The sequence below is a fragment of the Balaenoptera musculus genome, chromosome 5, assembly GCF_009873245.2.
Source record: "Balaenoptera musculus isolate JJ_BM4_2016_0621 chromosome 5, mBalMus1.pri.v3, whole genome shotgun sequence".
NCBI classification, from domain to species: domain Eukaryota; kingdom Metazoa; phylum Chordata; class Mammalia; order Artiodactyla; family Balaenopteridae; genus Balaenoptera; species Balaenoptera musculus.
The window spans coordinates 135,670,005-135,693,835 of NC_045789.1; the positions used below are offsets into that span (position 1 = coordinate 135,670,005).

Genomic DNA, 23,831 nt, shown 5'->3' on the forward strand with positions numbered 1-23,831 from the left:
TGTAAACGCCATAAAGGAAACTACAATGTACAGTGGAAACATTAAAAAAGAGAACACCCAGTCGGCCCTGGGGCGGAGGGAGGGGGAGAGGGGATGGGAAGATTCCAGAAAAGACTTCAGAAAGGAGCCACCACTTGGTCTGGGGTTAGAAGAAGGGGTGGAAACTGGCATAACAATAAGAGAAACAATTCTGAATCATGAATACTAAGTGAACTGTCAGGACTGAAAAAAACTGTGAGAAATGATAGCAAACCTAAGTATCACTCAGAAGTAAATGCAGCTCAGACTATAATTTAGTTGCTTAGAATACAGATCACACTCTCATCAAAAACAGTTTATGTGTATGATTTTATTTACATAAGTACAAAAACAAGGAAAACTCAATCTATGATATTAGAAATATGATACTATATTACAAAAGGCTACTATCACTAATATATAAGGAATGCTTAAAATAGAGAATAAAGGACCAAAAAAAAAAAAAAAAAAACAAGAGAAAAATATGAAAAACTGTGGTATAAAAAACAACTGTGGTATAAAAAATATGAAAATATGAAAAACACAAACACACAATTCACAAAACCAGATACAAAAATAGCCCTTAAACATAAGAAAAGATGTTCAAATTCACTCATAAAGGCAAGTTTTTAAAAATTGAAATACCATTTCTCTCATCTATCAGATTGCTGAAAATTAAAATGTATGTAACATTATATTCTGTTGATAAAACTGTGTACATTTATACACTGCTGGTGGGAAGCAAGGTGACACAACACCTTGGGAGGAGAATTTGGCAATATCTAACAAAACTACATATGTACTTACCTTTTAAAACAGCTTTATTGAGATATAATTCACATATCACACAGTTCATCAACTTAAAGCATATAATTTAAAGGTTTTTAGTAAATGAATGAAGTGCCATCATCACCACAATCTAATTTTAGAACATTCTCAGCACACCCCCTCCCCAAAAAAAACCCTCACGTCCATTAGCAGTCACTCCCCATCATCCCCCAACCTCACGTCCTTGGCAATACTAATCTACTTCCTATCTCTAGAGATTTGCTTGTTCTGGCCATTTCATATAAATAGAATTTTAAATATGTGGACTTTTGTGACTGGTGTCTTTCACTTAGTACGTTTTCAGTATTCATCTATGTGTAACATGTATTAGTATTTCAATTCTTTTATTGCTGAATAATATTCCATTGCATAGATATATCACATTTTATTTATCCATTCATCAGTTGGTGCAAAGTTGTTTCCACTTTTTGCCTATTATAAAATGATGCTGCTATAAAAATTCATGTACAAGTTTTTGTGTAGACATATGTTTTCTTTTCTCTTAGTATATACCTAGGAATGGAACTGCTAGAACACACAGTAACTCTGTGCTTAATATTTTGAGAAAATGCCAAACTACATCATTTTACATTGTCATCAGCAGTGTATGAAGGTTCTAATTTCTCGACATCCCCATCAACCCATGTTGTAGGTAATCTGTAATGCAGCAATAGATAATTATTAACACATCATCTTGGTAGATGCAATAAAAATCACTTGATAAATTTTATAATTAAAAGAAAAAAGCAGCCAAGACTCAATGGCAAAATATTTAAAACTTTTCCCCAATACTGGGAACAGAACAAATATACCTACAATTGCCACTTCAATTCAAAACCACACTGGCAACCCTGACCAGCAGAGTTTGATAAGGAAAAATTAAAAGGCACAAGAAATGGAAAGGAAGAGGGACTTCCCTGGCAGCGCAGTGCTTAAGAATCCGCCTGCCAATGCAGGGGACAGGGGTTCGATCTCTGGTCCGGGAAGATCCCACATGCCAAGGAGCAACTAAGCCCGTGCACCACAACTACTGAGCCTGTGCTCTAGAGCCCGCGAGCCACAACTACTGAACCCACGCTCTGCAACTACTGAAGCCCACGCTCTCTAGGGCTCACATGCCACAACTACTGAGCCCTCGTGCTGCAACTACTGAAGCCCACGCACCTAGAGCCCGTGCTCCGCAACAAGAGAAGCCACCGCAGTGAGAAGCCCGAGCACCGCAACGAAGAGCATCCCCTGCTCGCCGCAACTAGAGAAAGCCCACGCACAGCAACGAAGACCCAACGCAGCCAAAAAATAAATAAAATTTAAAAAGAAAAAAGAAATGGAAAGGAAGAAATGAAGCTACCATTGTTTGTAGATAAGACTCTCTACATAGAAAACCCAAAAGAACCTTCAGATATTAGAAGAAGAGGGTTTGCAAGATGTGTGGATACAGATCAACGCAGTAAGTCCCCTACATACGAAACTTCAAGCTGTGAACTTTCAAAGATGAGAACATGCGTTCACATGTCCAATCACGTAAGTTAGTTCACATGTCTGGCGTACATTGTCACGTGCGTGCATCCTGTACAAGTGGTTGTGCTTTTGTGTACTTTACTGTACAGTACTGTACAGAGTACAGTAGTACGGTATCTTTATTTCAAGCCCAGGACCCAAATGTAGAATGGTACACAAAGGTTGCAGCAGCCGTTCAGAATGCAATCCAGTGCTACCATGTCATCTATGACGAGAAAAAAAGACCTACCACCCAGACATCACTGGATCATTTTTTCAAGAGGGTAGATAGAATTGAATCTAGCAATGAACCAGAACCTGTGCCATCAACGTCAGGTGTGAGTGAAATTGCACCTTGCCCTCCGTCTCCTATTGCGGACAATCCTGATTCAGCTCTACCATCTCCCACCTCCTCTCCCTCCTCCAGTCAGGAACTCTCCTGGCCTGTTCAGTCGATGCCAGCCCCTGGATGCCAGCTGTTGTACCGTACTACTGTACTTTTCAAGGTACTGTACTGCAAGATTAAAAATGTTTTCTTTATCTTTTGTGCTTGTTTTTTAATGTATTATTTGTGTGAAAAGTATTATAAACCTATTACAGTACAGTACTATATAGCCAATTGTGTTAGTTGAGTTCCTAGGCTAACTTTGCTGGACTAACGAACAAACTGGACTTACGAACGCGCGCTCGGAACGGAACTCGTTCGTATGTAGGGGACTTACCATATATAAAAATAAACTGTTTCTCTATGTACCCGCAACAAACAGAAAATGTAATTTTTAAAAAGGATATCATTTACAATAACCACAAAAATATAAGACTCCTAAGACTTGGGAACTCCCCGGCAGTTAGGGAACTGCAGTGGTGAGGACTCAGCGCTTTCACTGCCGTGGCCTGGGTTCAATCCCTGGTCAGGGAACAAAAATCCCACAAGCCACGTGAAGATACCTAAGACTCAACCTAACAAAGACCTCTACGGAGAAAATAAATAAATGTATTGAAAGAAATTAAAGAAATCTTGGGAATTCCCTTGGAGTCTTGGATAGGAAAGCTCAATATCTTAAAGATGTCAATGATCAACAAATTCATCTAACAAATTCAATATATTTCCAGTCAAAAATCCCAAGACGGTTTTACAAAAACCTTGATAAAGATAGTTAAGAAAAATTTAAAAAAGGGGCGGGGGGGATGTACAAGAACAAAGGGCAAAAGTGAGCCAAAACCCTCTGGAGAAGAACTGCCCTACCTAGTCTAGTCTATGGTAATCAGACAGTAAGCAGTGGTGTAGACATAACCAAACATACCAATGGGACAGAATACAGAGGCCAGAAAAAGACCCACGCATATTGGAAACAATGTAGGAAGAGGAAGTGTTAAAATCAATGGGAAAAAAAGACTATTAAATGATGCTGAGACAAGTGATTATCCATACAAGACAAAAATTAAATCACCACCTCTCACCATTCACAAAATAAATTACAGGTGTACTAAAGACCTAAATATACAAACTTTTTTCAAAATTAGAAGGAAATATAGAATATCTTCATGAACTCATAGTTAAGGAAAAATTACTAAATACATGGAAAGCAAAAAACAAAGAATTACTAAACTTGACTACACCAATTTTTTTAAAAAATTCATAACAATGGAAACCAAAAACAAAACCAAAAGACAAGACACTAGGAAAAGTAATTCCCCTCCCTCCAAAAAAAGGGGAAAAAAAGAACTCCTACTAATTAATAAAAAATATACACAACCAAAATCTATTAAAGATTTTAAAATAAATTATATTAAGGCATGCATGGCTAAAAGTGATATAAATTCTTGTCAAGGTTCTAGTTCTCACGAGTTCCCTGGTGGTCCAGTAGTTAGGACTCAGCGCTTTCACTGCCTGGGCCAGAGTTCAATCCCTGGTTAGGGAACTAAGATCCCTCCTACAAGCCGAGAGGCGCAGACAAAAAAAAAAAAAATGCTCTAGTTCTCATGCTGAATGATGCACTCATGTGTGTTTATCATATTATTAAAAATAAACAAACAACAGCCATTACTGGGCAAATTATTTGTGTCATGAATCAAGGATTATGATTTATCTAATTTTGTACAACTGGGGTCCAAGGAGAGGTTGAAAACCGATTTTATTAGCTTCCCATCTAAAGTGTGAAATCCATTCACATGAATTGGTTCTCTTTAAATGTGTTGTGTAAATTGAATAATATTTACTAATCCTTTGACAAACTCTCTTATTTACAATTTTCCAACAGGCTGTGTTCATTTTTTCTGACTTAATTGCTTCTTAATGCAATTCTTAATTTGTAAGAAAGCTGTGTCAGCATAGGGGGTCACAGTTACCTTACCTGCTATTGCAGCAAATATATCTAAACAACCTAATGGATCGGAAAGAGGAACAGCAATTCCATTTACAGGACGTTTCAAGAAAAAGTAAAACTATAGGAACAGAAAACAGATCAGTGGGAAGGCGTTATCTCAAAGGGCACAAGGAACTTTTGGGGGGTGACAGCAATGTTCTATATCTTGACTGTGGTGGTGACTGCATAATGATATGAATTTGTCAAAATCATGGAAATGTAAGGGTGAATTTCACTACACGTAAACTAAACTTCAATAAACTTGACTTTAAAAGGAGAGGACAATGCTACAAATTAGAATTTAACCTATTAAAGAGATTCTTATTCAATATTAACATTATCATCATACTAAGAACTGTAGCTTGTAATCTAAACTTATGTACAGTTTGACTCACAACTAGTACCTGCCTACGGAATCAGAAAATTCTCCCCCTAAAAAACCTTATTATTCTTAGCCACTTTATTGGTAAAATTAAACCTTTTAAATTTGGAACTCAATTCTTGAAATACTTCCGATTCATATTTTCATTGTTCTTTTTTTTTTAATTATCTACCAAGTCTGACAGGAATTATATATGTAGTTTATAATGCTAATATAATAATAGCCTCAATAGTCTCAACTATGTATTCTTCTATTTCTATGTTACTGAATCAAGCATTTTTATGCATTGTCCTTTCATCCTTACAATAACCCTGTGAAATAGGTATAATTATTCCCCCTATTACATGAGGACTATTTTAACAGTATGCTTTATATTTAAGAGCTAGTATGACTAACAGTTAAGAGCCTACTGACCACTGTATCCCCAGAATACAGTAGGTACTCAATAAATATTTGTTGAATGTTGGCTTTACCTGTGACTACATAATCCTGGGCAGTTATTTATCTCTGTAAACTTCAATATCCTTATCCATAATAAGATAGTAAAACAACTCTGGGAAGTCGGTGTGTTTAGTTCTTTTAATCCTTTACATAAAGTGCCTGGCACACTATGAGTACTGAATGAATGTAACTTTATTACTATTATGTCTTTGATAGCATCAATCAGAGCTGTACCATATTGCCAAAGCTTCATATTAAGAATAAACCAGTAGGGGCTTCCCTGGTGGCGCAGTGGTTGAGAATCTGCCTGCCAATGCAGGGGACACGGGCTCGAGCCCTGGTCTGGGAAGATCCCACATGCCGCGGAGCAACTGGGCCCGTGAGCCACAACTACTGAGCCTGCGCGTCTGGAGCCTGTGCTCTGCAACAAGAGAGGCCGCGACAGTGAGAGGCCCGCGCACAGAAGAGTGCCCCCCGCTTGCCACAACTAGAGGAAGCCCTCGCACAGAAACGAAGACCCAACACAGCCATAAATAAATAAATTTAAAAAGAATCCCACTCTTTAAAAAAAAAAAAAGAAGACAAGTTTGCAGGCAGAGTAAAGAGAATAAGTCACTTTATAGCCAACTCCTTTCCATTTAAAAAAAAAAAAAGAATAAAGCAGTAACAGATGATTATACCTAAAATCTAACTGCTCCTCATGCAAAACTGAGATGTTCATCCTTCTAATTTGTTAAAACAAAAATTAGTACATTTTAAAGGGATAAAAAGTAAACTAATGAATCTTTTAAAGAAAGAAGAATCCCCCTCTGAAAATGGAACTAAGTCTAAGCAGTATACAGTTGACAAATATTTGGGCCCACAAGTCAGGGCTGGAAATTATTTGGGCAGAAAGTGGTCATGTCATGGGACTTACTTTAGGGCAAGGTGATTGATCTAGATATTTTAAACTGCATGCTAGAAATTTACAGTATAAGAGAAATTACATGAGATTACTGGAAGAGATCTTAGAGCTCATTTTATAGAAGAAATAGATTGAAGAGGCTAATTGGAAAATTAAGTAAAATATCGATAACTTGCCAACCATAAAACAATTCTGCATTTCAAGAGTCCCATACAATGGATAATAATATCTTAAAATCCTTATTTACTCACGGCCCTGAGTTTTGACACACAAAGTCATAGAATAACACACAGATAAGAAATGAACTTAGATAATCTGTGATTTCATCTCAGTTCTGTTTAAGGTATTTTGATGCTTTTCTTGCCAGGCATGTTTTGGTTGTTTTCTTCATCATCCAAAGAACTACAATGGCCAGGTTCCTGGGCATAACCTAACAAATGCTGGTTTGTTCAATTTATTTTGTGATGGTGAAAATCTAAGAGGGAATTATCATCCTAAAATACTCTGAATAATCAAACATTAGAGTTATTTAAAGAACTGATGAGCAAAGAGATGGCAAGACAAAATCAACCTGACTGCGCTACCCACAATTACCACTGGAGCTAAAAATGATACTGCTGCCTAGCTATACTCCTTTAATATTTTTATCCTCCTAATCTCTGTTACCATTTCACATATGCTCAAATTGTAGGGCAGTAATAATAAAGGACATAATAAGTATATGGAGGAAGAGATCACATTAAGCACATCTTAGAATCCAACCTATCTTGAGGATGAAGATAAGCAACAAAGGTCTGATTTTTTTTTTTTTTGGCCACACTGCACAGCATGCATCAAACCCGTGCCCCCTGTAGCGGAAGCAGAGCCTTAACTACTGGACCACCGGGGAAGTCCCCAAAGGTCTCATTATTAATCAGTAACCCTAAACTTATATGAATATTCATTTCTAGACTTATTCTATGAACTATCTGTAAGAAATACTAAATGGTGGAAATAAATGTTTAGCCATGTATATTCTGTGAATAAGCACACTTCCAAATCAAGTAAGAACCAGACAGGAGAATATGTACTAGAAGGTTTGGTTAGGGAAAAAGTAGCAATCAAAGTCACCAGCTTATCCCCTGACCATTGCACAGACTTTTAAGAAGTCTCAAATATGGTCACAAAAGCCTCTTGTACATCCAAAGAGAGACACATAAAAGACTTAAAAGACTTGTTTCAACTGGCTTAAGGTAGTCAAGCAACTGCTTTACAGGAAGCTGAAGCTAGAGGTGATCAGGGTATATGGCAGATTCCCAGTCATCAAGAAGCCTAAAATCTACTTAGGTTCTATTCAGCAAAGCAAACTGGGAAAAGTTTTCTTTCTGAAGGAGAGATAAATTGCCAATCCAGCAACTGCCATCCTCAAGACCCTAGTGCAGGACTTCCCTGGTGGCGCAGTGGTTAAGAATCCGCTGGCCAATGCAGGGGACATGGGTTCGAGCCCTGGTCCGGGAAGGTGCCACATGCTGTGGAGCAACTAAGCCCATGTGCCACAACTACTGAGCCTGCGCTCTAGAGCCTGCGAGCCACAACTACTGAGCCCACGTGCCACAACTACTGAGCCCACGTGCCACAACTACTGAGCCCGTGCGCCCAGAGCCCATGCTCCGCAACAAGAGAAGCCACCGCAGTGAGAAGCCCGTGCACCGCAACGAAGAGCAGCCCCCGCTCGCTGCAACCAGAGAAAGCCTGCGCGCAGCAACGAAGACCCAACGCAGCCAAAAAAAAAAAAATAAAAAAAAAAATAAATTTATAAAAAAAAAAAAAGACCCTAGTGCAGATAATTCTAAAACCTTCGCCAACTTCTTCACTACCGTGACTTAAAAGGAAGCAAAGAACTGCTCTTCACAACAACCTTTTTTAATATGCTGGTTTGACAGGATATGAATTCATTAATGTGAATTTATCCTAGAGGTAACTCGATAACTAGCTTAGCTTAGAGTATATTTTCTTCTTCTTCCAAACAATGAAGGGATAACAGTAGTTAACATTTATAGAGCATTTACTCTATGCCAGCATTATTCGAAATTCACTACATGTATTAATCTATTTAATCTACACAATCCTACAAAACAGGTATAATTTCCCATTTTACATTTGGGGAAACTGAGGCACCGGGCGATTTTTAAGTAAGAATTTCAACCTAAGCCGTCTGGCCCCAGACTCTGTGCTCTTAAAGTTTTTCTGCCTCATGATTATACAAGTGTTTTTAACATTGAAACTGTGAACGAATCATATAGAACCTCTCCCACCCCACCCCTGGGAGATTTTTCTACCTACTTCCTTTATTGACTCATAACATGAGCTGATTAGAAGGCTTAAAATATGCTAAATGGGAATTACATCTACCTTATCTACATAAGCATACATATTTTTTTTCCCTTTCCAAAAAAAGGGGGTGGTGGGAGGAGGGAATTAATTATTTAACTCACAAATTCTCTCATATAAGTTCTGTAGGCCTTAGGGAGAAAGTGACAGTATCAGAAATTCTTTCTCCTTTGGCTTTAGGGTTGAGCTTTTTTTTTTTTTAACATCTTTATTGGAGTATAATTGCTTTACAATGGTGTGTTAGTTTCTGCTTTATAACAAAGTGAATCACCTATACATATACATATATCCCTGTATCTCCTCCCTCTTGTGTCTCCCTCCCTCCCCCCCTCCCTATCCCACCCCTCTAGGCGGTCACAAAGCACTGAGCTGATCTCCCTGTGCTATGCGGCTGCTTCCCACTAGCTAGCTATTTTACATTTGGTAGTGGATATATGTCCATGCCACTCTCTCACTTCATCCCAGCTTACCCTTCCCCCTCCCTGTGTCCTCAAGTTCATTCTCTACGTCTGCGTCTTTATTCCTGTCCTGCCCCTAGGTTCTTCAGAACCATTTTTTTTTTTTTAGATTCCATATATATGTGTTAGCATATGGCATTTGTTTTTCTCTTTCTGACTTACTTCAGAGCTTATTTTTTATTTGTTTTTTAGAAAGAAATGTTGGCCTGCAATTCTGTATTAGCAAGAAACAAAGATTCTCAGGTATAGACTTTATATGCTAATTAAGATTTACCCATATTTACCTGGAACCAAAATATAAACTTTCTCATAATGTTAAATAAAAAGGCCCCTGCAGAAGCAACTAGGGGAAAATGTGCACCCAGTCTCTCACTCCGAGGCCTAAACCCTAACTATTTACAAGATTATCTCCCTTCACCTAATTAAGCCAAGGTTTATACCTTCCCCACAGGCCCTGCATCATGCGTGCTTACAGGGCCTGTAGAATGTATAATGAATAGATCAATGAACAAACGCACGCTTATTCTTATTTGAAGGACTAAATATCATCTTCTCCACTGTACCTGCGACTCTAATCACTGGGCAAGAATCTCTGCCGTTGCTGTAACTGTACTACAAATTCAAAGTTTAACAGATATTGGGTTTTTGTTTTATTTTTAGATAGTTAAAGTTCAAGGAAGAAACATTAGGAAAAAGTTACTTTCCCTTCTATTCTTTATAAAGCTAAAATCATTCATAGAAAATCCTAGAAATATTTATTCACACTCAGAAGCTGTTAAACAATAAAATTATAGGACTTCCCTGGTGGCGCAGTGCTTAAGAATCCGTCTGCCAATGCAGGGGACACGGGTTCGATCCCTGGTCCGAGAAGATCCCACGTGTCACAGAGCAACTAAGCCCGTGCACCACGACTACTGAGCCTGCGCACTAGAGCCCGCATGCTGCAACTACTGAGCCCGCGTGCTGCAACTACTAAAGCCTGCGCGCCTAGAGCCCGTGCTCCGCAACAAGAGAAGCCACCACAATGAGAAGCCTGCGCACCGCAACAAAGAGTAGCTCCCGCTCGCCGCAACTAGAGAAAGCCCACGCACAGCAATGAAGACCCAACGCAGCCAAAAGTAAAAATAAAAAAAAGAATAAAATTATATACTGGGCTATAAATTAACTCTTTCATCAAGAATGAAGGTCACTGCAATATTTTTCCACTGTTTTCCCACCACACTTAGAAAAAAATCTAAACTCTTTAACATGGTCTTTATAAAGATCAACCCAGGGGCAGCCCACCCCTCCTCTCTGATCTCATTCATCCCTCATTTCTCTTTCACTGGCTTGCTGAGCTCCAGCCACACTGGCCCTATTCCTGCAACACACCAAGCTTGTTCTGCACCTCCTGTTCTCTAGGCTACAAGGGTCTTCCAGATCATCCACAGACTGAATCCTCCTGACACATCATGCAGCTCTCACTTCAAATACCACCTCTTCAGAGAGACATTTCCTTCATGGCTCCCCTCCCCCAAATAATATCATATTTCCAGGTAGCTGCCCCATCGTTCTCTATTTGAGATCGCATTACCCGATTTGTTCACTATATTTATCATTCTCTAAGATTATCCTGTTTATATGTTTAATGCATGTCTCCTCTAACAGAATATAAGGTTCCATGAGAACAAGTACTGCATTTATCTTATTTACTACAATCTCTCAAGGACCTAAAATGAATAATACTATACTACTAAATGTACAGGCTCATATGAAGATTTTGATATCTTATAATCCTTCTAACTCATTATATTGCTCTCTTAGGATTCTTCCCTTTTTTCCTACCCATTAGCACCTACCATGATAGAATTAAACAGAAAGAAATATGGACAAACAAGTAGACTTTATACTGTATGATCAGTTCAGGGAATGAACTAAGGTTTCAGAATTAATGGCATGTCTTTCAAATTGTACACTGATCCTACTTATCAATAAACACTAGTAATTATAAGTAAACTGTTAATTATGTTTGAAAAGAAACTATCAGATGAAATTTAGCATTTATGAGCAATATACTTTCATGCATATCATGAAATACAGATGAAAATATTGAATATAATTTAGAAATAAAACAAACTCCATTTTAGGATTTAACACATAGTTTAGATATCATCTTCTATCTAAAATTTAATTTTATCTCCAAATAAACCACGTTTAAAGAATTAAAGGAAAGTATGACAACTGTAACTCATATAACTCATATCAATAGAGATACAGATATTATTTTAAAAAAGAATAAAATGGAAATCCTGGAGTCAAAAAGTATAACAATTCTAGAGTTGAAAAGTATTAAGAACCAAAATTTTAAATTCATTAGCAGAGTTCAAAAAGCAGATTGGAGATGACAGAAGAAAGAGCCAATGCACTTGAAGATATATCAATAGAAATTACCAATTCTGAAGAACAGAAAAGTATTTTTTTTTTAAATCTTTTAATGAACAGAGCCTCAGAGACTTAGGAATACCATCAAGCATGCCAGCATACATGTAATGAGAGTCCCAGAAGAAAAGGAAAGAGAGAAAAGGATAGAAAAAATACTTGAAGAAACTATAGTTAAAACTTACCAAATGTTTAAAATATGATAATCTCTACATTTAAGTTTACTGATTCCAAAGTAGGATTAACACATAGAGATCCACACCTAGACATACCACAGTAAAATTGTTGACTAAAGACAGGAAATCTTGAACGCACAAAAAGAAAAATAACTCATCAGAAACAATGAAGGCCAAAAAGCAGGAGATGACATATTCAAAATGCTAAAAGGAAACAAATGTAACAAAGAATTCTATATCCAGCAAAACTATTTTTCAAAAATAAAGGCAAAATAAAAACAATCCCAAGAAACAAAAACTGAGATAATTCATTAATAACAGACTTTCCTTACAAGAAATCCAAAAGGAAGTCCACCAGACTGAAAGGAACAACCAGCCCATAACTCAAATACATAAAAAGAAATAAAGATCACATAAACAGTAAATACATGGTAAATGTTAAAAAAAAAAAACTTTAAAAATACTTGTTCTTCCCTTAACTATCTTTAAAGACATACAGTTGCATTAAAATATTATAAAACTGTATTGTTGGGCTTCTAGAACATAAAAATTTAATATATGTGACAATACTAACACACAGGAGGGGGGAGAAAATGGAGCAAATTTTCTATATTTTACTACAATTAAATTAGTCAATTCTGAAGTAAACTGTACTAAATTAAGACACACACTGTAATCCCTAAAGCAACCTAAGAAAATAACTAAAAAATCCAGTTAAGAAACTAACAAAGGAATTAAAGTGATACCCTGGAAAATAACTACTAACTCCAGAACAGGGAGTAGAAGGCAATCAAAGAAATAAAAAGGAAATGAGACGTATGGAAAGTAACTAGCAAAACTGCATAAATCTGAATATCAACTATTACATTAAATGTGAACAGATTAAACCTTCCAATCAAAAGGCAGAAGTGGTCAAACTATTTTTTTTTAAATAGGCATTTTAACTATATACTGTAAGATACACTTTAGATTCAAAAACAAATAAGTTGAAAGTAAAAAAGAAGAAAAAGATATAGAATGCAAACAGTAAGCACAATAGAGCTGGAGTAGCTACACTAACACCAGACAAACTACTACTATAAGATGTATGTATGTGTATTATTGTATATGTATATCATACCTAACACCAGTGCCCCAAAAATATGAAGCAAAAATTGACAGAACTGGCCTTCCCTGGTGGTGCAGTGGTTGAGACTCCACCTGCCAATGCAGGGGACACGGGTTCGAGCCCTGGTCTGGGAAGATCCCACATGCCACGGAGCAACTAAGCCCCATGCACTACAACTACTGAGCCTGCGCTCTAGAGCCCGTGAGCCACAACTACCGAGCCTGCGTGCTGCAACTACCGAAGCCCGCACGCCTAGAGCCCATGCTCCACAATAAGAGAAGCCACCGCAATGAGAAGCCCGCGCACTACAAGGAAGAGTAGCCCCCGCTCACCACAACTAGAGAAACCCCGCACGCAGCAACGAAGACCCAATGCAGCCAAAAATAAATAAATAAAATAAATAACTTTATAAAAAAAAAAATTTGACAGAACTGAAAGGAAAAACAGACACTTCAATAATAATAGAAATTTTAGAATCTCACTCTCAATAATTAATAGAATAGCTAGACAGAAAATAAGCACAAAGAACCAACTTGACCTGACACCTATAAAACATTCCACCCAACAAAACCTTTCTAGCACACATAGAACATTCTTTTTTTTTTTTTTTTCATGTTATTTATTTATTTATTTTTTTGGCTGCATCGGGTCTTAGTTGCAGCATGAGGGATCTTTCGTTGCCGCGCACAGGCTTCTTTAGCTGTGGTGTGTGGGCTTCTCTGTAGTTGTGGCATGTGGGTTTTTTTCTCTCTCTAGTTGTGGTGCGTGGGCTCCAGGGCACATGGGCTCCGTAGTTTGCGGCACACAGGCTCTCTTGTTGAGGCGCGGGGGCTTAGTTGCCCCACGGGCTTAGTTGCCCCACGGGCTTAGTTGCCCCACGGCACGTGGAATCTTAGTTCCACGACCAGGGGTTGAACCCATATCCCCTGCATTGGAAGGTGGATTCTTTACCACTGGACTAACCAGGGAAGTCCCAAACATTCTTCATAATAGATTACATACTAGGCCGTAAGAATGTCTCAATAAATGTAAAATGAGAAAAATACAAAGTATATTCTCTTACTACAGGGGAATTAAATTAGAAATTAGCAACAATGAAATTTAGGGAATCCCCAAATAACTGGAAATTAAACAATACGTTTCTAAATAACCCATGGGTCAAAGAAGAAATCACAGAGGAAATTAGGAAATATGAATGAAAATTTTAAGAGGCATAACATATAAAAACATATGGCAGCTAACAATGTTTAGAAGGAAATGTAGGCCTGTATCAGAAAAGAAGAAAGATCTCAAATCAAAACCTAATCTTCTGCCTTAAGAAACCAGAAAGAGAAAAGCAAACAAAATCTAAAGCAAGCAGAAGGGAGGAAATTATAAAGAGTAAAATGGAAATCAGTGAAGTAGAAAACAGAGAAACAACTGGGAAAAAAACAATTACACCAAAACTTTTTACTTTGAAAAGGGCAACAAAACTGACAAACCTTTAGCTAAAATGACCAAGTAAAAAAGAGAGAAGACACATGCTGCCAAAATTAGGAATGAAAGAGCAACAACACTACCTATGCTTGCAAAATTAAAAGCACATATAGGAATATTATAAAGTGTGTGCCAAACATATTAAATAGCTTAGATGAAATAGACAAATCCCTTGAAACACAATTACCAAAACTAATAATTCAAAACTTAGCAAAAAATCTGAATAGATCTATAACAAGTAAAGAAACTGAATTAGTAGTTTAAAAATTTCCCAAAAAGAAAAATCTAGGCCCAGATGCCTTACTGGCGACTTCTATCAAATATAGTCAAGGAGGTAGCAATACCAATCCTTCACAAACTCTTATAGAAAATAGAAGAGGGAACACTTCCGAATTTATTCTGGGATTAATATATATTACTGTGTTACAAAATCCAAAGACATCACAAGAAAACTACAGACCAGTATCTTCCATAAATATAGACACAAGAATGTTCAATTAAACATTAGCAAACTAAATCCAGCAACATATAATAAGAATTATATACCATGACCAAGTGGGATTTATCCCAGGAATATAAGGCTGGTTTAGTTGCTAAAAATCAATTCATATTATACACTATATTAGTGGAATAAAGGACAGAAACCACATGATCATCTCAAGACATCAAGGTGACCAACCATTCTGGTTTGTCTGGGACTGAAGGGTTTCCCAAGATGCAGGTCTTCCAGCACTAAAACCAGGACAGTCGTGAGCAAACTGTGACAGCTGGTCTTGCTAAGAGATGCAGAAAAAGCATCTGATAAAATCCAATACCCATTCATGATAAAAACTCTGAACAAAATTAAAAAGGAAACTTCTACCACGTATAGAAATCTGCTATACAACACTCTGTTTTAGTTAGCAACACTGTACTGTATTCTTAAAAAGTTAAGAGAGTAGATCTCATGTTAAGTTTTCTTACCACAATAACATGTTTTTTAATTTTTAAGTAAAAGATTTGTACACTGAAAATTTTAAAACATCACTTAGAAAAGTTAAAGATCAATAAATTTTAAAAAAAATTTCATGTTCATGTATTAGAAAACTCAATATTGTAAGATGGTAATTCATCCCAAACTGATCTACAGATTCAATGCATTCCCCATCAAAATTCCAAAACTTTTTTCGCAGACACTGACAAGTCGATTTTAAAATTTTTATATATAACCCACAAAAGCCACAATTTTCAAAAGTAAGAACAAAATTTAAGAGCTTACACTACCTGGTTTCATAAATTACCATAACGCACAGTAATCAAGACAGGGTGGTACTAGCCAAAGGACAGACATACAGATAATGAAACAGAATTGAAAGTCCAGGATTAAATATTTACAATTACAATCAATGGAGAAATGACAGTCTTTTCAACAAACGGTGCTAAGACAACCCATATATAACAGGTGAATTTAGACCCTTATTTCACACCATACACAAAAATTAACTCAAAATAGATCACAAGTCTACATATAACAGCAAAATCTATAAAATATCTAGAGGAAAACAAAGGAGAAAATCCTCAAGATCTTGGATGAGGGAGAGTTCTTAAAACAACAAAAGCAGGATCCATAAAAGAAAAATTGGGAAATTAAGCTCCATCAAAATTAAAACTTTTGTGCTTCAAAAGACTCCAGTAAAAATTAAGAAAAGAAAAAAGCCACAGACTGGGAGAAAATATTTGTAAATCATGTATCTAAGAAAGGACTTACATCCAGAATGTATAAAAAACTCCTATAACTCAATTATAAGACAACCGGCAAAAGATTTGAATAGCTATTTCACCCAAAAGGATATATGAATGAATATCATATGAAAAAATGCTTACTTAACACCTTACATCTTTAGGAAAAATGCAAATTAAAATCACAATGACTTAAACGCTTCACACCCAGTACAATGGCTAAAATAAAACAGACAGACAATAACAAGTGTTGACAAAGGTGTGAAAAAACTGTAACTCTCACACATCACTGTTAGGAATATAAAATGTAAGGCCACTTTCAAAAACAGTTTGGCAGCTTCTTAAAAAGTGAAACAGATGACCCAGCAATTCTATTCCTAGGCATCTACCCAAGAGAATGAAACCATATGTCCACATAAAGACTTGCACTCAAACTTTCAAGCTTCATTATTTGCAACAGTCAAAAACTGGAAACAATCCAAATGCCCGTCAACTGGTCAACAGATAAACAAAATATGGTATAACCACACATTAAAATACTATTCAGTAATACAAAGGAACAAAATACTGACACATGCTACAATATGGATGACTCTCCAAAACACTATGCTAAGTGAAAAGCCAGATGCAAAAGACTACATATGGTATGTTTCCATTTATACGAAAGATAAAGGCAAATCTACAGAAACGAAACACAAATCAGTGGTTGCCTGGGGCCAGGAGTGAGAATAAGGGTTAACGGCAAACAGGCTAGAGAGAATTTTCAGAAGTGATAACACGTTCTAAAATTGGCTTGTGGTGATAATTTAAGAACTCAATATATTTATTAAAAAATCATTGAATTTTCACTCAGGATTAATTTTTGGTATTAAATGATAACTCAAAAAGCTAATTTTTTAAAAAAGTGTATATATCCAAGAGAAATGAAAACATATCCACACAAAAACTTGTACACAAGTGTGCGTAGCAGCATTACTTGTAATAGCTATAAAGTAGAAACTCAAATGTCCATCAACTAATTAACGGATACATAATATGTGGTATATCCATACAATGGAATATTACTCAGCAGTAAAAAGAAATGAAATAATGACACGTTACAGTGAGGATGAACTCTGAAAACATTATGCTAAATCAAAGAATGCAATTATGAAAGATCACACATTGTATGATTCCATTTATAGAAAATGTCCAGAGTAGGCAAATCTATAGAGACAGAAAGTAGTTAGCGGCTGCCTAGGGCTGGGGGTTCTGTGGGGAAATTGAGAGTGACAGCTAATGGGTATGAGGTTCCTTTTTGGGGGGTGATGAAAATGTTTTAAAACTGATGATGGTGATAGTTTCACAACTCTGTGAATATATTAAAAACCACTGAACTGTACACTTTAAATTGGTGAATCAAATGGTAGGTGAATTATATCTCAATAAAGCTGTTACCAACAACAACAGCAATAAACCTCGGTGTACGATCTGTGAGCAGGTGAAACCATCAGCGCTGGTAAGGCCCTACCACAGCTGCAGTTACCCACCTATCTACTTAGGACAGAAAAATCTCAAAGTTACAAATTCTTTCCAACCTACTGTGATTATTTCGTAAATGAGTTTATGTGTCTGAAATGAAAAGCAATGATTTATCAAAGCAATTAGTTCAGTCACTAAGCTTAAAAAACAGATTGATATTAAATTTTCAAATTTCAAATGCCCAAGATATATCAGTTTTCTACTTCGTGTGTTTACTAGGAGATACCTCAATAATATTCATATGAGCTCACTGTGTAAACTGTATTACATCATATTTAAACTTTATTCCTAAACCCCTTAAATGTAATTCAATAGTTTCCAGTCTTATATAAAGTCATTCTACCTTTGGAAGAAAGGAAGAAACTCTGAAGCTCAAATATCCAAACCTATCTTAGTAAAGCATACATTCTTCTGTGCATTCTGTCACTATCCTGTGATTATGGCACTAGACAAAGTACATCATTTATCTCTCGATACAGACCCACAGATAAAAAGAAAAGGCAAATCTGATTACCAAACACCAGATTACTGTTCCATCGTCACCGGATTAAAATTTAAACCACACGGCTGAAATAAATGTTCATGAAGACAAAAAAGGGGGTGAAATTCAGTTTTAAAATAAAGTGTTCCCCTCTTACTCCTTTAATGAAGTACTAAGAACGTAAAGAAAGGCTATTCTGCACCGTAGCCAGCTCCTAGAAAAAAGAGAGCCCGGGATGCTGGCACATGGGAAACACTAGAAACTATGCAATCTGGATTACTCCTGGGGTAGTGGAATATTTTTCTTTATTGACATGGAATAAAAATGCCCAAGTAGAGCAAGAGGGGACTCGGCTGCCCTGCTCGCAAAGCTCGCAAAGCTGCTCGGGCGGTCAGTACCAGCCCTGGTCGAGCCCTCACCGTCCTCCTCCCGCGTCCCCCCCCCCCCGCCGCCCCGCCAACATCCAGGAGCAAGGTCCCTGAGGGCCAGCTTCGCGAAGAGAGGATCCAGAAGGCGGTCACTGGACGCGCGTGTTACAGAGCCCGTTTTTGTTTTGTTTAAAAAGCAGATTCCTATCAGAGCCCAGCCTCCCCACTCCCGGGGGGATAAGGGGAAGTGGCAGCAGGGGGCCGGCGTGCAGAGCGAGAATAAAAGAATGACCGCGTACAACCTGCCGTGCCAGCTAACAGCGGAGGGCAGGAAAGGTAAGAGGCGGCGATGAGGCCCGACGGGGAAGGAAACTGGTCTCCAGCCCTCCACGCCACCCCACGCGGCCGGAGCCTCCCAGGTCCCGCCCCGGGCTCGCCGCCCTGCCCCGGCGCCGGCCGCAGCCTCCCGCCCTCCCCGACCCTCCCAGGACGCGCTTCCTCCGGAGCCGGACCCCCGCCCTGGCCTCCTCGCGGGATAAGGCGGGTCAGTTCAGTCCGCTTCTCGGCAGAGGTGACTCGCGCGGCGGTGTAAACACTGCGAGACCAGCTGCGCGCGGCCCATCCCCCCCGCCGGGGTCCGTAACCTCTTCGCGCAGCCCTGCCCGGCGCCCCGCGCTCTCCGCGGGCGGGCGCGCCGCCCGCCTTCCCCTTTCTCCAAGTCCCGCTCCCCGACCGCTGCCCGGGGGCACTCAGCCTCCTTCCCCAGCTCCCGGCCGGTGTCACCGCCACAGCCTCCGGAAAACCCTCCGCAAACCCCGGAGCCAACAACACAGGCGCGGGGCGGGGGCGCGGAGGGAGGCGGTGGCACTCGGGACGGCGAGGCTTTCTCGCCGCACCCTCCGCGCTCCCTCGCACCAGCCTCGGCGGCCCGCGCGCTCTTACCTGTTCTCCGCGTCGCCCGGGAAGACCGCCGCGTCGCCTTCCCTCCCGGCAGGGCCGCGGACTAGCCGCCGCCGCCGCCGCCGTTGGCCGGGCGTCCGGAGGGAGCCGGGGCCTCCCCGGCTGCCCGAGCCGCTCCACTGGGAGAGGAGGAGACAAAACAGCGGCGCGCCGCCCCGCGCAGAGCCCCCCGCCCGCGCCGCCCCGCCGACCACCCTCCCCAACCGCCGAGGCGACGGCGGCGACACTGAGCCCGGCGCGGGGAGCAATGGTGGCCCCCGCCCTCGCCCCGCTCCCGGCCCCCTCCCTCCACCCCCCGCCTCGGCTCCTCCCCCTCGGCCTCCAGCCGCCGCCAACAGGACAGTCGAGTCCGCCTCCCCAACCCCGCCCGCTCCGAGCGCTCCTCCCCTCCCCACGCGGCGGGGGGGGGCGGCACCGCCAGTCACCGCCGCGCCTGTCAAACCCGGGCCGGCTATTTATACCCCGCGGGGCCCCGCCGCCCTCGGCCCCCACCAGCCCGCCCACCAGGCTTCGATGGCTCTCTCGAATTTCGCCCGCCCTGTAGCCCCCAACTTCTCCCAAGCCCGCCTTCTCAGGTAAAGACTCTCGCCACTTGTCCCGCTCCCTGCTCGGGGCTCCCCCATCCTGCTCCCGACTCCGGCCCCGGCCCGGGAGTGGCGCGGGAGCTCCCGAGCGCGGGCAGGCGTGTAGGGGCGCGCGTGCACCTGCAGCGGCCGCCGGCCCGGAGCGCACGCACACACCCTCGCCACTCTCTGAGGTCCCCCGCGGGCGCCGGCTGTCACCCCATCCCCAGCTCCGGACTCCCGCCCTTCTGCTCAAGGGACGGCTCTGCACTAGGGCAGCCTGACAGTCACTGGGGGCGGGAGGTCGTTGAAACTCCTAGCCCGGGTCCCTCCGGTCTCGACTCCAAAGCCTGGGCTAAGTAGAAGGTGGGGCCGCGGGCGGGTCGGAGCGCGCCCCCGGCCCCGCCCCCGGCCCGTGACGCTCGTGGAGCCCCGCCCCGGCCGCCTCGCGCCCCTCCGCGCCGCCCGTTCCTCCTCCTCCTCCTCCTCCTCCTCCTCCTGCTCGCTTGTAAACGCCTGGCCTTGTACCCCCGCGGACCCCGCCCCATTCCCAGAAATTACCACCCGCCCAACGGCCGGGCCGCGCGGCGGTTGGTGCCAGCGTTTGCTGACGGGCGGGCGGCGGGGCTCAGCGCGCAGCTGCGGAGCGCGGCGGGCGGTCCCTTGGCTCTGCCCCGAGAGCTGCGGGCGCCCGCCCCGGGCCATTGTCGCTGCTCGCTCGGTCGGCGACGGACGGAGAAGTACCTCAAGTCCGAGGACCGTCGGTGCGAGAATGAGGGAGTGGGTGAGCGCGGGAGTATTTTGGTGCCTGCGAATTCGAAAATGAAAACCCAGTTGTAGCCGCACGCTTCTCGTTTCCCCACTTTCACACAAAGGGGAACCTCTGAGCAGGGCACTCACGCGCCTTCAAGTGCACAAAAGCCAATGACACGGTGCCCGGGGTTGTCCTGCATTTGGAACGCCTCATTAATGATCTTTCTTACGCCCAGTTCTGCACACAAACGCCTCAATCTCTTCCCCCACCACTACACTTGGCCGCCGCCGCACAGGCTTGTATTTGTTTAACAAAGAGCAGTGACTGTCCCGGTGCGCGTGGGGACCGACTCTGGTCCCCTCTCGGGCTCCTGCAGCCGCCCTCCGGTGGACCTGGCGCAGTATTCGCCAGGTTCGTTTCCCGGCTCCAGACTCACTCTTTTTGCGGCTCTACAGCCTGTCCTGAGCGAAGAAGAAACCCTGAGGAATACAAGTGGTATCTGTTCTTGAAAGTGACGTGGGAACCATGGAGATAACCCTAGAGTAAGGCTCAGACGTCAAAGGCCCTACTGATTGAAGTCTCTGAAGAGCCGAAGAATTTAATGATCTTCTCTTTCTTTTTTAAAGCTAATAACGCCTGTTTATTTACCGGGGAGCGGAGGCGGGGTGGGGGGGGGGAGGGGGATTCTTTCTTTCCTATCCTAAAAAGCAACTCTGGGTACTTCCTTTCGTAAGAGATTTTTCCTTTTAAACGTAGGGGAAATCTGGGTAGCAAATAGGGTTAGTCAGAGAGATCCCCTGAACTCTGATGAAGTTTTATGGATTCCTGAGTTGTAAAACATAGCGACTCTTGCCACTCTTCTGAACTAAAGAATTTATAAAGCCTTACAACATTGAAACCTTTTATGCACGTTAAACAGGATACTACAAACAGCACCCTTTCTAGGGCAGTATTCCTAATCCCCTATTTCCTGTTAAAAAACAAAAAACAAACCAAAAAAACCCTATCACTTAAGGGAACCATTGTCCACTTTGATATTTGTAAGGACTTAATAATCAGTACTACTGCATCTCCATGACCCTAGCAGGGTGTATTAAGGAGCATGCAACAACATCGCCTGATTTCTATAGTTAGGAACAGATCTCACCTGCTGGGTCAAATCATTCCTGTTTGCAGCTAACATGAGAAGAAATGTATCTCCTCTACCGTCAATTGGAAGTAAGCTGGAAAGTCCCAGGAAGAAACAGTGGTAAATAACATTAGTGTTCCGATTTTTCACTGCTCCATGCGCGCCCTTTGAAATGTGGTTTTGTAGTTCCTCTCATTAGAGACAGACTGTTTCTCCACTCCACAGACGTTGGGCTTAGATCGTTCCACTTGCTTTTGGCCAAAGGAATATGGGTGGTAGTGTGACAGTTCTGAGCGTGGCCTTAGGAGGTATTGCATGTTGCTGCTTGCCTCTCTCACACCTGCCTTACACAATATGAAGAGCATGCCTGGGAAGTCTGCTAGTACAAGAAGAATGAGAGACATGGGGCGGGTCTAGAACCATCCCCAGCTTGAAGCCAGTGACCTGAAAAAAAAAAAAAAAAATTGTTGTTTTAAGCATTGTGTTTTGGGGTGGTTTGCTACCCGGAATTAGTGTTGCTCTCATTGACTGGTGCAATAGGAAATGGAGCAATCTGCTTTTTTTTTTTTAATTTATTTTTGGCTGCGTTGGGTCTTAGTTGCTGCGCGCAGGCTTTCTCTAGTTGCGGCGAGGGGGGCTACTCTTTGTTGCGGTGCGCGGGCTTCTCATTGCAGTGGCTTCTCTTGTTGCAGAGCATGGGCTCCAGGTGCGGGCTCAGTACTTGTGGCTCGCGGGCTCTAGAGCACAGGCTCAGTAGTTGTGGCGCACGGGCTTAGTCGCTCTGCGGCATGTGGGATATTCCCGGACCAGGGCTCGAACCCATGTCCCGTGCATTAGCAGGCGGATTCTTAACGACTGCGCCACCAGGGAAGCCCCATAATCCGCTCTCTTGACCTTGAAGGTGCCAAACATGATGTCTCTGAGGTAGCTCTTTGACAGTGGGTCTTGGAAGACACATCCCTTGTGGAAGCCAGTGAAGAAAGAAACCCAGAAAGTTTGTAGCAAAGCATTCTAAAGAATTCAGGAGGAAAGGGCTGATGTGGCCAGTAGTCCTAGAATAATCACAGAATAGGAGAGCTCTATGTGGTAACTAGATTGCTTTTGCTTCTGTTTTTTTATATTACACAGTTCATTTTTTAATTATACAAGTGATTCATTGATACATTCCCATCATCAATTTTCAGATAATACAAAATAGACTTTTAAAAAAGCCAAGTCTCCTTTCCTTCTCTGCTTTTCTTTCCATGCCTTACCCTCCACACATACCCAGCCATCCCATACCTCCACTGTTCCACGGGTAACCATAAATGATAGTTTAGCATTTAAGCTTCCAGACTGTTTTCTATGCATTTATGTACATATACGTGCATATATATATATATAGACCAAATATTAGTAAGATTATATAATATATGTACTAAGTAGAGTAATTTTGTATTTTTCTGTTTATTTCCCTTTTGTTTTCTCTAATTATCTAAGAAAGTCTCTTTTTAAGATCTTTCTTTCTAGGACTACTCAGCCTGTCTTCAGTATGATAGGCTAACCAAGGGAAGAGGTTGTCCCCACTTTTATATCAGAACGTTAAGTGGGAGAAGGACCCCTTAGCACCTGCCTTAAGGGTGGGAGTGATACGCAACACGAGGAATGAAGGAGAAGACTAAATTCTCTGAGTGGTAGCCAATAAATCATTTGTCCCTCCCAAATTGGAAATTCTCTTTCTGGGCAAATCCTTGAGCACTTTATAGCTGATAAAGTTATAGCTGATTAAATAAGGCTCTATTCCCTTATAACATTTCAAAGTGAGTAACCCAAGAGAACAAAGGAATGCCATGCTGTCTTTTCTGACCAGCCTCGGGAGTCATACACCACGACTTATGCCCTGTTCTATTGGTCA

The 23,831-nt window shown here is 41.3% G+C and overlaps 1 protein-coding gene across 17 annotated transcripts in view; it reads right to left on the reverse strand.

The window, feature by feature from the left end:
* The window catches only part of ELF2 (E74 like ETS transcription factor 2), a 90,360-nt gene extending 70,649 nt beyond the window's left edge, over positions 1 to 19,711 (reverse strand). For 8 of the 17 annotated variants that reach the window (XM_036853214.1, XM_036853219.1, XM_036853222.1 and 5 more), the window contains exon 1: positions 19,474 to 19,709. The gene's annotated coding sequence lies outside the window, so the exon portion shown is untranslated. Of the gene's footprint in view, positions 1 to 19,473 lie in introns of all 17 variants that reach the window. The other 9 variants (XM_036853217.1, XM_036853216.1, XM_036853212.1 and 6 more) reach the window with 5 other exon arrangements.
* Positions 19,712 to 23,831: the final 4,120 nt, after the last annotated feature.